The sequence below is a fragment of the Tachypleus tridentatus genome, chromosome 10 (assembly GCF_004210375.1).
Source record: "Tachypleus tridentatus isolate NWPU-2018 chromosome 10, ASM421037v1, whole genome shotgun sequence".
NCBI classification, from domain to species: domain Eukaryota; kingdom Metazoa; phylum Arthropoda; class Merostomata; order Xiphosura; family Limulidae; genus Tachypleus; species Tachypleus tridentatus.
The window spans coordinates 132,629,564-132,644,492 of NC_134834.1; the positions used below are offsets into that span (position 1 = coordinate 132,629,564).

Consider the following 14,929-nt stretch of genomic DNA (forward strand, 5'->3'; position numbering starts at 1 on the left):
AGCGCAAAGCTACACAATGAGTTATCTGTTCTGTACCTACTACGGGTATCGAAGTATATATACTCCTCAGTTATTAAAATTCAGAAATGTAACTTTTATTCATTACTGGAAAACCTGGATTAAATTATCCGTAAATCTTCTCTTGATTAGTTGTTGTGTGTATATGTAAAACAAATTCAATGAGGTCTTCACTTTAATAATTTATGTTTTATAGTCCTACTTAGTGACACTGAATAGGTTGGGCATTGAACAAAACCAGGAAATGTTGAACATTACCCTTTGAGAGATTTTAATCTAGACATTCAGACTGGTCACTTGGTAGTATTAAATATATTCTACATTGAAGAACGACATGGCAAACAAAACTTTAATGAAGATGATCAATGTCAGAAGGGAGTTTCTTAGTAACCATATTTCATACTCTTGAAGTAAGCTAACTGTAGCCATGAAACGCCTCTAAATTGTATTTTCATTATATACCAATGATTGTGATGCCATAGTAATGAAAGAACATAATACTGGGTGTAGCAATTTGTAGAAAACTACACTAAATGGAAAAAAAAACAAAAAACTCTCAGAAGTCTTAGATAAATTAGTTCGACACATTAATGTATCATCATTAGTATCACATTGTTTTCTGTCAGAAGATAACATAAGACTGAAGAGAACACACGAGTGTGCTCCAAAAAGTTTTCCAATATCAAGCCACTTAACAATTTGTCCTATTTACAGCAGTTTTTCTTTAACTGTGATGCCATAGTTTAAAGTTTAAGTTAACCCTGAATTTTTTTATTTTGTGAACATTTTACAAGTTCAGTCACTTTTGTTCATAAAAACCTTACTCTTACATCTTTATTTTAAAAACGTTACAGTTTCATTAAGATAGCCCAGTTCATCACGTGCCTGGAATTACGATAAACCTTAGCGAATGGTTGTTCTCCACGTGACGCGTGCTGAGAGACATGGGCAGCTCAGGTTGCCTAATCAGTGCCTGACATCTCACTATTTTTCGCGCCACTTGTCAGTTGTCAAATGAAATCATTGGATAGTACCGCTGAAGAATCGCAGCGTTAGATGAAAAGTGAGCTTTAAAAAAAACTACGTTTAAGGCAAAGAAGAATAAAAAGAGAAGTAAGCTACTACTGCCAAGCGAGGAAAATGCTGAAACAGTTTCAAAATATCATTTTTTATTTTAATGATACTAACCCTGACAACCACGTTAACTATAATTACGTCATATAAGGTAACCATAAATTTCTGCTTTATTCAAATGTCAAGTTCGTTGTTTAGTTTCCAAAATCACCCTGAAAAGCTAAATGATGTTAAACTTTCACCGAGTTTTATATAACAACTCCTTGAAAAAGATCGCCGATACGAACCCAGTTTTTAATTTCGTCAAAAGTTTTTTTTCTTTTCATAGTATATTGTCTGTTAAGTATGTGAAGGGACACCTGAAAATCATTATAAAGTTGGTGAAAAATAAGAACTTCAATATGAAATATCAACCCGCTTGGTTCAAGCTAAAATTAATAAAAGGTTAACAATATACCAGAGGTTAAGTTTGTTTGTTTGAATTTCGCAAAAAGCTAAACGAAGGCTATCTTTGCAACCGACCCTAATTTAGCAGTGTAAAACTAGAAGGAAAGCAGTTAGTGATCACCATCTACCGCCAACTTTGGACTACTCTTTTACCAACGAATAGTGGGATTGATCATAACTTTATAACGCCCCTACGGCTGAAAGGGCGAGCATATTTAGTATGACGGGAATTAAATTCGCAACCCTCAGGTTACGAATCGAGCGTCCTCAGAGGTTAAGAAATGACAATTGTTATGATAAATAAGCGCGTGTGGAGTTAAGAGGCTGCGCTCTCTGCAGTGGACAGCTATTAATATAAATGTTTTACTCTCTTCAAAGTGGGAAATAATTAGAAACACATCTAAGCTATTTTTACTTTAACCTTGAACAATTTTAGAGTGATAGTTTTATTTGAAATTAGTATTTCTACGGGTATATTTCATTTCTATTTTTTTCAAGGAGGGGAACTTGTTAGACAAAGTATTATGTTAAATTGTTGCACTTTAATTTTTCATATCATAGTTCATAACATACTTGTCTAATCTGCCTAACAAAAGAAAGTCTAAATTATTTAGCCAATATTAATGACAATAAAATGTGCACTTTAAATGTAATTTTTTATTTGTTTAATGTGATATTTTTTAGGATTAAATAATTATAGCTTATTAAGCAGGGGCACTAAAAGGCTGGTGATAAGTTATCATAATTCAAGTAATATTCTGATAAAGTGATATGAACACATATCAATCAGCTTATAAAAGGTTACGACGTCTTGTATTATAATCAAGTTCAAAACGCAGTTCCAAATCATATCATCTCTCCTCAATTGAGATAGATCGGTGACGAAGATTTTCATTAGTTTAAGATTTATATGTCCTTAGACGTCGCATGTAGAATGATGTAGTTTAGATTTTGAATATATTATCACATCTTTGTATAGCTTCAAGATATACATACAGCTTTCCAAACAGGGCTGTTCGCAGAAATTTAACTTTGCCCGCTGTTGAGGGAGATAACACATTAAATACAGACGTAGTATATATTATATGATAACTTATATTAACAATGTACATATAGCATATATATTAGCAGCAATGATCTTATCAACGTGATGGAGGCCGTGTGCATAAAGTTACTGGGACCCTCCTTGTGCACGGTCTTGTTTTCCGACTAATGCATATGGGTCCTATACAAGCTGAGTCCGGTTGTATTCTCTTTTCGATAGAGTCCACCGATGGTACAACGGTAAGTCTACGGCATTTACAACGCTAAATTCCCCTTGGTGGACTCAGCAGATAACATGATGTGGCTTTGCTATAAGAAAAACAACATAAATTTCGGTAATTAAAAATTGTGATATAAAAACATGTCAGCTCAAATTGGTTAAAGACAGTAGTTTTATCTGTCTTGTAATAGTTAAGTTCGAGTAATAATTTCAATTCATCATTCAGAGATGTGATAACGGGAAAAATTAACTTCCATTGTTTAGATTCGCTTCATTAAATAAAACAGAACATAGAAAATTTGATTAACAAAGAAGGGTTTCTAGAGTATTTTGTAATTAAGTGAGTGGATGAATACAAACGTAACCGATTTTCAAAGATAACCTCTGAAAATTAGTTCCTGCTAATATTCCAAAACAATAACGACGCGAAAAATAAATTTGTGGATTTAGCTCTAGGATTATTTATCTCACACGTTGAACTTTCGTATGGGTAAAATAGGTTACCTTTTCTCAGTCGAAGACATTTGAGAAAGGCCTGAGGTAAACAGGGAAGCAGTTTTAAAATTTTGATCAAGATTCTAGTTTGTTTGTTTTCTAAATCGCCAAATGTATATATTTCAGCAGGAACAAAACGGGAGTCCAGAACACCCATGCAGGACTTGTCAAATCACTTAATACTATAGATCAAGTTCAATAAGATAATATATGAAACTACTGTGCTGTTCAAAGTTCACCTCTGATTTTCCAAATGTACAACCTGCTTTGAAATTCTAGAATAAAATACAACTAGAATTATGAATTATGTATTTTATGGCCATATGTATTCAGATAAAACGAGGACACACACTGCTTTAAAGTTAGTGGCTAAATTCAAAATAAGCATGCTTAATTATTTGTTTCTTTTGTCAATTCAGCTACAAATATGCAGAAATTAGTTTGTAATAGTCTAATACATTTGTACAGCGAAGTGTTTCAAGCAACACGGCTCTTATTTCCACTAAAATACTACACAACACATCTCGTCGATATATTTTTCATTAAAAGCGTATCTTACTACACATTTTATTGACACTATTTTCAACAAAAACATTTTTATCATTAACCACGGCAGTAATTCATAATAAGAATCGTAAAGAATTATACAAAACCCTAACAGAACGTTCGGGCAAAAAAGCACATTAAACAGTAAAGATTCAGTTCAAACAACATTTTTTACAATTGACTGCTAAGGCTATAGATATATAAAAACCCACAAAGAAGTGCGCATGTTAGACCTAGAAGGAATATAAAATCCGCTCAAAACGGCTCGGTGGTATTTATTCTCTTACCAGCCTACAACAAAAACAGCTTGTTATATTGCACCCCAAACTTTTGTATATTACTAGATAAGGTATTGCGAAGGTCGTAGGTATATTGCAAATTCGATTTCTTCCTTCTATATTTTACATAAGATCAAAACATCATAAGTCCAGTGTAAACGAATTGAAGCCAGCTGTCTTACAGAAATAAGGCGTTCCCTTAAAAAGCTTAGAGCCCCGCCGCTACAGCGGTAAGTCTACGGACTTACAACGCTAAAATAAGCGGTTCGATTTCCCTCAATAGACTCAGCAGATAGCCCGATGTGGCTTTTCTATAAGGAAAATACAAAAAGTTCAAGTACAGGTGGAAACAGGAATGACAAACATTTTTCTGATACTACTTCCAGTAAAAACGCCTGTGTATTGTATAGTGTTATACGTTTTGCCTACGCTCACTATAACCATTTTGTGCAAATTATTTCCATCATAAAAGTGAGAGATATGGCAATATTTATGCCCTACTATATATAAGTAAGTGGTGTTTCAGTATTTCTTTAGAGTGCAATTTTTAGTATCCTTGTAGGATCTAACCGTTGAGATTTGTTTATTTAAAAGTTACAATGTGTTTTAATTACTTTAAATAACATATGTAGACGTAATAACAAAAATATGCGACTCTATGTATCATTCAATTATCACTGCATGTAACCTGTATAAACAGTTGTTTGAATCATGTTGTACTTACTAGAGAGCATTCCATTGAAAAAGTAAATGTTTTGTTTTTAAAGATATTTTTTCCTAAACTAGCTACGCACCAGATTAGTTGTACGTTACAAGGACTCTAATAACACAAGTCGTTTCAAGACATTTAAACGAGTATATCATTAATATTGCAATTGATCCAGGTAATTGCAGATATGTAACATTTGATTTTGTTCACTGTTTGTTTTTTAATTATTTAAGCTGAGCGTCGTAACAGACAGAAACATCGTATTATTCATTATGAAGTAACGTGTTAAGCCCCCTATTAATAGTCAGTAAAAAATCAGGATGGTAATTTGAGGATCATTCATAGTTTTCTTGGTTTAAGAGGGTGGGCAATCTTCTGTTAACCTTGTGTTAAATACAAACTCAATGTTATCAGAAAAAATCAAGTGAAACAGAGCTCCCAGAAATTGACAATAGTTATGATTCGCTTATTTCAAATGACTGTTTTTTCAACTGATTAGATTACTAAAAGTTGAAAGTGAACACCAAGGTATGTATATGTGTATGATAAAAACAGAGTAGAAAACATGGCTTTATCCGTAAATAAATTGTGAGAGATGCCAAAGTTTGACTAACACACGAGATTTATCGTACAAAAAATAAAAAAACAACATCACTAGCATGGGTTATGTCCGGGAGTTCAACATGGTCTCCGTCAATGTCAATTGGCTCTGCCTGTGGACCAAGTCTCATTAATCAACTTTTGGGAAATGGATGGGTGACATTTCCAACGCCATCACAAACATAGTACTGTTATATACTATTTGATAACTATATTTTTCAATCTCTAATTGGTAGTTTCTCTACATAAATCATAATATATCAGATCTCAGATTCCAAGAGGCAATTTAACACTTAATGTCTGGGTTATTCTATTCGTTCATGTTCCTTTTTATGGCATCACAAATTAAGATCACGTCTATCATATCATAAATAAATAAAGTGGTACATTTCTTATAACGATTATTTCAAACATGTTATCGAAAAACACGTGTTTGAAAGTTCTCCAAAATCAGATTTACGGTGCTTGTTTACAGTAACGTGTTCTCTATGTACGAATCCATTATTATATATAACAAATTTTGTGCATCGTGTTTACAAAGTAAAATCTATTGTCATATACAACAAATTTCAAGAATCATTTTTTTCTAAAGTAAAAGTCCATTATTATATAAAAGACGTTTACTTATCCTGTTCCAACGTAATATCCAAGTATTATAAATATGACATTTTACATTTCTACCAAAGTAAGAACCAATTATTATATACAAGGCGATTCACATATTGTGTTTATAACTATGAAACTTTTCATACGAGTTCTATATTATAGAACTTTAGAACTATTACATAACCTTTCATATCTTGTTTTCATCGTAGGTACCAATTATAAATACAAGACACCTGAGTGCGTGTTTTATAACGTAATTGTGCATTATTAATAGAAGGTGACTCATACAGTAAGTTTTTAATTCAAGAGATTAGAGCTACTCATCAATGTTCTTCTAACGTGAGAACGTAAAATAAAACAGGTAAATAAAGTAAGTTAGATTTAGTTTAAATTGCGTGCAAAGCTACACTAGGGATAGTTGCGCTAGCCGTCCCTAATTTAGCAGTGTAAGATTATAGGGAATACAGCTAGCATCTAATCATCACCACCCACGGCTAACCTTTGGGTTACTTTTTACCAAGTATTCGTTTTAACATACAGGTTGTCCAGTTTCTTTGGGTTTTAAAAACTTAAGTATTTTCTGTTTATTACTTTTCCATTACAGGAGTTACCTTGTACCCTTCTCGACACAATGTTCGTTGCTATATAGAAGAATAAACTCTAACACCAGTGGTTTATTGATGACAGTGTTCTTGTATCCATCTGCTTGAAAACTCTTACAACAATACTGAGAGTAATTACAGTTTAACTATCAGGAGAATAGTTACTCTTTCTACTACTTTCTCTGTATTACCTGACCGTGTGACGACAGTGTTAAGCTCACTGTAAAATTGTCAGATTTGTTATATTTGCATCTGATATATGCCTCTGAGTGTTCAGTGCATTATTATAATACTTACATGTGAATTTACCAAGTACTTTTAACATTTTAAGCTGTACATGATACTGTTGTTAGAAGCCAAGAACAGTAGCACACACTGGCGGGCGTGCTTAGCGTCCGAGCGTTCAGTAGCCTACACTTTACATAAAGATCTGATATGTAATGCACCAATATTACCATAGTTGAGAATACAATTCGTGTTAGTTTTTGATAATAGCATAGGTTATGGTAACATTTCGTGTAGTCCACACCATGGATGAGCATAATATCTTAGTAGTTCTATTGTAACAAATAAGGAAAATGGAAATATTTCAAAAAGCACTAATAGAGGATCGAACAACGATGACGATGATTGAAGAAGGTCGGAACGTTGTTCGTTCCTCTATTAGTGTTTTCTCTACTCATATTAGCCGTTTTTAAATATATAATTTTCTCTACAAGTGGGTTTTCTCGTCATCACGGATTAATGGTGTCCCTGTAACGACGTTAACTCGACACCTGGTAATACCAAATCTTTAATGTTTTAGTAATAGAATGGGTGGAGATAATATCCATGTGGGTATTTGGTAATACCTGTAATACCTCATACAACATTAATACTCCATATAATTTCTAGAAATTATTACAAACAGAACAAAATGTAAACCTTTCCATAAAAACACAGAAACGAATAATATCCCAGAGAGTTTCCCAATAACAACAAATAAAAGTTAATACTTTGCTATTTACCTACATAAACAACACTAATACATCACTACTTCATGTGTTTTCCGGTGTTATCACCATCGACGCTAAAAATCACAGATGACCTCGTGTGTTGTGTTTCCATTATTCATGTTCACTTTAGTGAGGTCTATCTGCGCTAGCCGTCACTAATTTAGTAAGGTAAGACTAGAGGGAAAGCAGCTAGTCATCAACATCCACCGCCAACTCTTGGGCTACTCATTTACCAACGAATAGCGGTATTAACTGTCACATTATAACTTCTCACAGCTGAAAGGGCGAGCATGTTTGGTGTGACTGGGATTCAAACCAGCGACACTCAGATTACGAGTCGAGTGCCTTAACCACCTGACCATGCTGGGCCGTTATACAATGTAACAGCTAACGTTTATTTGTGTGAGTTGTTTGTTTAAAAATTGCTAAACATAATCTTTGTAAGTTTAACCTAAAATGGTGGTAAACAACAGCCATCGATTTTTTTTTTTTTTTTTTTCTAATCACATAGTGAGATTTCACCGACAATCTTGTATCGCAAACACGTCCCTAAATGTACGGGACGCATTTTGTGGCAACGTATCGCGATTAATACTCCGGGCATATTAACCACTTGGATATTTACGTCAGGCCCTTTATATTAACTTTGCAGTTAAAATTTTGGAATTTTGGAGTCGCATACTGCAGATGTACGACTGTTTGGTTAAAAGTTGATACGTAACAAATTTGTGAACAAATCTGTGATCCTCATGAGGCTACATTATAAATAAAAAAAATCATTTTAAACAGTTTTAGTATGTAACACTATCGTAATTACCACGAGATCATGACCAATATACTTTGCGTAAATATAGGAGATAACCATAATAATTCAATACGTAACTTTTTACTTTGAAAATACTGAGTTTATGTGTGAGTATACCTTCATTTTTATTTATATATTATTAGTTTACTAACTTATTAGATATTACAGGCATTTTTCCTCCGTCAACTTACGAAATCCTGTCCAAGTTGTCTGTACTTCTAGGTTCTAAAAATTTTGAACCATAACCGTTTGCTTATGCTGAAGAAGTGTCCCCTGTTTTGATAGTGGTAAATCTACGGTTTTACAACGCTAAAATCAGGGGTTCGATTCCCCTCGGTAGACGCAGCAGCTAGTCCGATGTGGCTTTGCTGAAAGAAAACACACACGCAGATGAAGTAAAATATTAGATTAGAAAAATCAGATTTATATTTTTTGCGACCAAAATAAGGTAGTGGAGATATAAAAGAAATAAAGTCAGAGATAATTTGTCATTCCTTTATAAGGACTAAGTAGTCATGTGTACTTATATTTCTTCATAACTATGGACTTCATTCTTATTGACAACCCTTGTTACGTTACATTCGGACCAAGAAATCATGCACATCTTTCCAAGAAAAACGTTTTCCTTCTAAATAGCGCCAGTCTTGTGGAAAGCTAGAACAGACTTTGGGAACTATGAATGATTCCATTGTGGAACATCTTCACTCAGCAGCCCTGCAAGTGCCGTTAGGCGCAGTACGGGATTCTCAGGGTTGTTCATTAAAAAAGCCGCCGACGCTAATGGTCGGGCCGTTACGGTAATTTCGCCCCAGACTTAATGAATGTGCCCATTATTTCAGGGTGAGAAAAGAGATCTATGAGATGGATATATAGGACAGGAGATAGGCTTAGCACAATCCGCGAATTTACTTGTTTTACAGTAAACATCCTGTGTGACTTGAGACTTTTGCTTTACACCGCCTCAACTTTTCGGTAGTTGAGTGTCGAACGTTAAACAAATACGGATTACTACAAATTACTTTCTCAGTATATTCGCTTAATGTAATGTAGATGACCGAAGAAAAATGCAACATTTTTATGCATAAAGTTTACGTTATATTATTAATCCAAGCATTGTGGATACTACAAAATAAATCGAAAATATTTAGTATAGAAGTAAGTGTATTGATAACACATTATAAAGAACGATTTGAGGTATTATATGTACCATATTTAACAAAGAACTATAACTTGTAAGCATCAGTAATTTCTCAATATTTTCTTTTAAAAACAAGAAACAGTATAACGTAAAGAGAGTGTTAGCGTTTTGTGCTTTGTTTTTCAGTGTTTTCACAACTTTAGCTTCCAAACTATGATCTGTTTTTGGAATAGACTTGTGTTTCGCTGTATGAGAACAACTTCTTCACAAAGAAATTTCTTCTGTCGTCATAGAAAATAATGAAATACGCGTTTCTTATTTGCTTTCCAGAGCTACGTCTAACTACGAAACTGTTAAAACTCAGTTGTGTCCAAGTTTCACTATGTTGATAAACATACGTACCTACATGTAAAATTCTATAAATCTCTTATATTATAAAGTTGGAAAAGCGAATGTGTCTGTAGAAAGTAGAGTAAAACGAGTAACACTTGTTTCATAAGCATATCGGCCCGGCATGGACAGGTGTTTAAGACACTTGACTCGTAATATGAGGGTCGCGGGTTCGAATCCAAGTCACACCAAACACGCACGTCCTTTCAGCCGTGGGGACGTTAAAATGTGACGATCAATCACACTATTCTTTGGTAAAAGAGTAGCTCAAGAGTTGGCGGTGGGTGGTGATGACTAGCTGCTTTCCCTCTAGTCTTACATTACTAAATTAGTGACGGCTAGCGCAGATAGACCTCGTGTAGCTTTGCGCGAAATTCAAAAGAAACGAAACTAATTCATGAGCATATCAGTAGCGGTTGCTAAACAACATAAACAGTTCATTGTTCATTTGCAACTACTCCGTAAAATGAAGTATTTCTGCAATACATATTGTAAATTATCTTATGTGAATTTTGTATCTCTGAAGTATTGTGTTTAAAATATTTCCCTAATATACAGAAAGTATTGATTCTCATTATATTCATTGAGCCCACGATATGGCCAAGTTTGTCTATGAGATATCAAAGCTATGAATTTAACCTTGCTAAAATCTAATAAATAGTCGGTAAAACTTTTCAAATAGAAAGTTTTTGTTGAAAACGAACTTACTCACTTGTCTAGAACAGTTAAAGTAATGTACAATTTAAGATAGAACTATAGGTTTAGATTTTTTGTGACAAAACAAGAATCAATAACAGTCTAATTCAAACCATGTGATATTCTTAATATCAGACTTACGACAAGTGAATTATAAATATTGAGACGTAAGTCACTAGCGCCTGTGTAGGAATCATAATGGAAGGTTATATGCAGCTTAACTTGTGGAACTTCAGGTAACAACAAATAATTCAAATAATAGTATTTTACAGCAAGATGTAGGGCAACTCTTATCGTCTAGATTTAACACAGTGTTCTAACAAAATTAAGTGCACAGCTTCAGAACAAAAAGTTTATATCAACTTGTTAAAATATAGTTAAAAGTTATGTAGATCTAAGGATGAATGCTGACAAACCAGTACTTTATTAATACTTACGATTTCATTCTTTTTCTCTTCAGTTATTAATTTTAATAACAAAAGCAATTTATAATTTTTGAGTTTTTTTCTGCTTGTTTGAGTTCCTGATAAGAACAAGACGTACAAATATTTCATCTTTTTTTTCTGAGATTTTATATTTTCCAATAAATTGTAGTATTTTGTTCGAAGGAAAAGGCATTCGTAGGCACAGCGGTCTTGTAGGATTAGAACGCTAGAATAAGGCATCGATTTCTCGCGTAAACGGTCCAATTTGTAGCTTTATCGCTGCATCCAAACAAAGGAGGAAATAAACGGAATTTCTTGTGAGAAGTTATATGCAATGTATGTTGTCGAAGCTATGTGAGTAGTGTAACGAATTTGAAAGTGGGGCTGAGATGCATAAATGCTAAATATCTATTTATGTATCTTGCCAGCAACCAACCACATTGCGTTGAAAATAGGATTCTGTCATAAGTTATACGCTTGATAAAAACTGGTGTCTCAGTTCGTACGCACACAGATATAAGTTAACTGGATATTCATGCTCTGTATATAACATGACTTTGTGAAATGAATTTTCGTTTATTGCTATGATTCCCGTTCAGTCGTTTATTCAAGTTTTTAAAATAGGATTATATGTATTTCGTGACACGAAAGATGGAAAGGCCACCATCACCCAATCCACCAGCTTCGCCACCTGAGCCATTCAATTGTACTTCGAATTAAAGAAAAGGTAGATTTTTAGATACACTTACGATAGCTTGTGATAGTAAATAAGGATGTTTCATAAATTAAAAATATGCGTGGGATCTAGCGTTTATTATTCATACTCTTGCATAAATATTGATTAGAAGCTATAATCTTCGAAGACGTTGCAATTCACTGAATTAAAAACAAAAGAACCATATAATAAATATATTTTTTGAGCATTTCATTCATAGACATCAAGAAGAGAAATACGTCGTTAAAACTTGGTATTAAATATTTGTCTCAAGTTCTGGAACAACGTTTACTGCCTTATTACTGTCAAAAGTTTATTCGTGAAACATAACTGAATGTTGTTGAATATGAGACACACGACGTTTACTATTGCGTCATGGGCGATATGTAATTTGTTCTCGAAACATTTTCGAACTGTTGAATATTAGACACTGTATTTACTGTCTCGTACTTGTGATATCCGAAGTTTGTTGCACAAATACTTTAGAACATTTAATTATTACATACGCGCATATTGTTAATTATTAAATACACTCTCCGTTGTTTCGAGATTATGTTTTGTATCAAAATTTATTATCTAAACGTTCTTAAATTTACGCACAAATGTGAGATTACACTTAAAATAAAATATAAGTAATATAGGCGAAAAAAATAATAATTTTAATTTGGAAGTAGATTACCAGCACGTAGTTGTAGTGAGTTGGAACATGCTAAATTTGTTACACACATAAACAAATTCGTTTACACTTTTTAACTGACTAGAACCATATCTTAAACTTCAACAGCTTAGTCTAAGATCAAGCAAAATATTTTTTCTTATTTCTATATTGTACTTATATAAGTTCAAGCGTGAGTTATCAACACAACTTGAAAAAATATACGCTTTCATATACTATAGCATCAAAAGTATCAATAAATGTTTTCTGGCCACTCGCTCAAGAAGTTTCTCTTTGCCGTATATGTATACATTTTGCAACCTCAAGTGGCTGTTCGTTTATATTACTTTCAAACACGCAAATTGAAATTATACTGATGGCGGTTATTAAAATGTTGATCTTAAAATCTTGCTGGAATGTATGTTCTGTACACTTTAGTTTTGAATAGTAATGCTGTATTACACGAGATATTACCCAAATTATAAGCTCAAGGGTGAATAACCTGTATGACAGAAAACAACTGTTGCAGTGAATAAAATATACACGATGCTTTTCTTCTTCTAAGTAGTGATCAATACATTATAGAACAGTAATGTGTTAGCTTTATACCTTGAATAGTAATCATTATATTATAGAGTACTTATACAGGGCATTTATTCCTTAAATTTTATTACTATTCAAATAACAATAATATATTAGATACTTCAATCATTGACTGTCGTTTATGTACGTATATTCTCTAATGAAATAACATGTTAGCACGCTTCTTTCTTCTGGGTTACTTTTCCGTAAATAACTAACATAATGCTTCAATTATGATAGCAGTGTCATAATGATTTTTTACTAAAGCTAGAGCGCTCAGTCCTTCTTCGGTTTGTGTCCAGCCTGTGTGGACTTTGACGAAACAGAAACAGCTGTTTAAATTTCCGGATACAACTGTAATAACCGACAGCGTAACGAACATTTGTATATACATTTGACTTGTTTTTATATATTATTTTAAAATAATTGGACAGTTTTATCGTTTGTTTATTGTTCAAAAGTTATCACCAACGAGTCACAGACACCAACTGTAAAGAATCCGGCTTACAAAACCTGATAGTAGGAATACGGCTTCAGATTTCAAAATACGAGGTGTCAACAGAAACCCAAGCCAAATAGGCAAATGCTTTATTAGATGAATGCATACTACACGGAAAATGCTTAATATCATAAGCATAATTGTTTTACATCACAAAAGTAGCGAGTTCGAAGGAACACTCTCGAACCCTCACTATATACGTGCACGATTATACAGGGTGTTCGGAGAGTCACTGTGCACTTATATATTTATTAACAAATATATTTCAATATAGAATACAGGGGGTAAATATGAATGACAATTATAAATAATGTTGAAAGTGACCCCGTTGGCATCAATACAGGCCTGGATCCTTCTTATTTTGTTTCTAAACACCGCTATCAGTTGCTGGCTTGAAATAGACTGAATAAAATATCATTACAAAACTGCACAGTGACTTTCCGAACACCCTGTACCATAGAACAAGAAAGTGTTAGCACTAAGCACTTGAAACGTGAGTCACAGAACAAGTTGAATAGTACTTATCGTATCACAGAAGAAAAAAAGTGTTAGCACTAAGTGATTTGAAAAGTGATCGTTACGTCCCAAAACGAAAAAGTGTTAACATTGACCATTTGTATAATGATCACTCTAACAAAACAAGAAATTGTTGGTACTAAAGAAACTTAGAACGAGAAATTCATGCTAAATAATTTGGTTTTCATATCTGATAAAACTAAATCTTATTGTGAATACAATAGAAGAGAAACGATATTTAAAGTAGACAATGTGCCTGATGTTTAAAGAAACATGTTTAAAAGTATTAGTAATTTTTAAATACTTTATTGTCAATGTATAGTGTAATTATTTATATACTCGCAGATACGCCTTCACATGCACATATTAGAACATACCGAAATAAACTTGTGAAGCATAGATTATATTGAATACATTCATAAGGGTTATGTTACTGGGATAAACGTTCAACGTAATGTGTAAAAACTGATAGGTAGAAGCAATAATGTTTGTACTCAAAATTATAAAACAAACAACTATGGAATGTAACGGGACACAAGTTTTGATACTGGGAGTTAGTGCATTTTTAATTTTAATATTCGTCCAAAGCTATACATAGATTATTTACAGACAGCTTTCCCTAATTTTGAACTGATAAACATAATGGAAAGGAGTTAGTCAATAGTACCTACGACCATCCAAGCTATTCCTGTTCAGGCGAACGGTGGAGCTTCACCTCCGTTCTTATAAAGCACCCACGGCCACAAAGAGTGGAGAGTGCTTTACCAGAAACTGAACAGTACTCACATGGCCACACCCGGCTCTCGTTCCAATCCTGAATACTAATGTAAAAAAATATATGTTGTTTAACACTAAATATTCTATGGTGCTGAGT

At 33.3% G+C, this 14,929-nt stretch overlaps 1 protein-coding gene across 3 annotated transcripts in view; it reads right to left on the minus strand.

The window, feature by feature from the left end:
- Positions 1–2,603: 2,603 nt before the first annotated feature.
- Positions 2,604–14,929, minus strand: part of LOC143230343 (twist-related protein 2-like) — a 71,843-nt gene continuing 59,517 nt past the window's right edge. For 2 of the 3 annotated variants that reach the window (XR_013016395.1, XM_076463753.1), the window contains one exon: positions 2,604–2,892. The gene's annotated coding sequence lies outside the window, so the exon portion shown is untranslated. Of the gene's footprint in view, positions 2,893–14,722; positions 14,870–14,929 lie in introns of those variants that run through there. The other variant, XR_013016396.1, reaches the window with a different exon arrangement.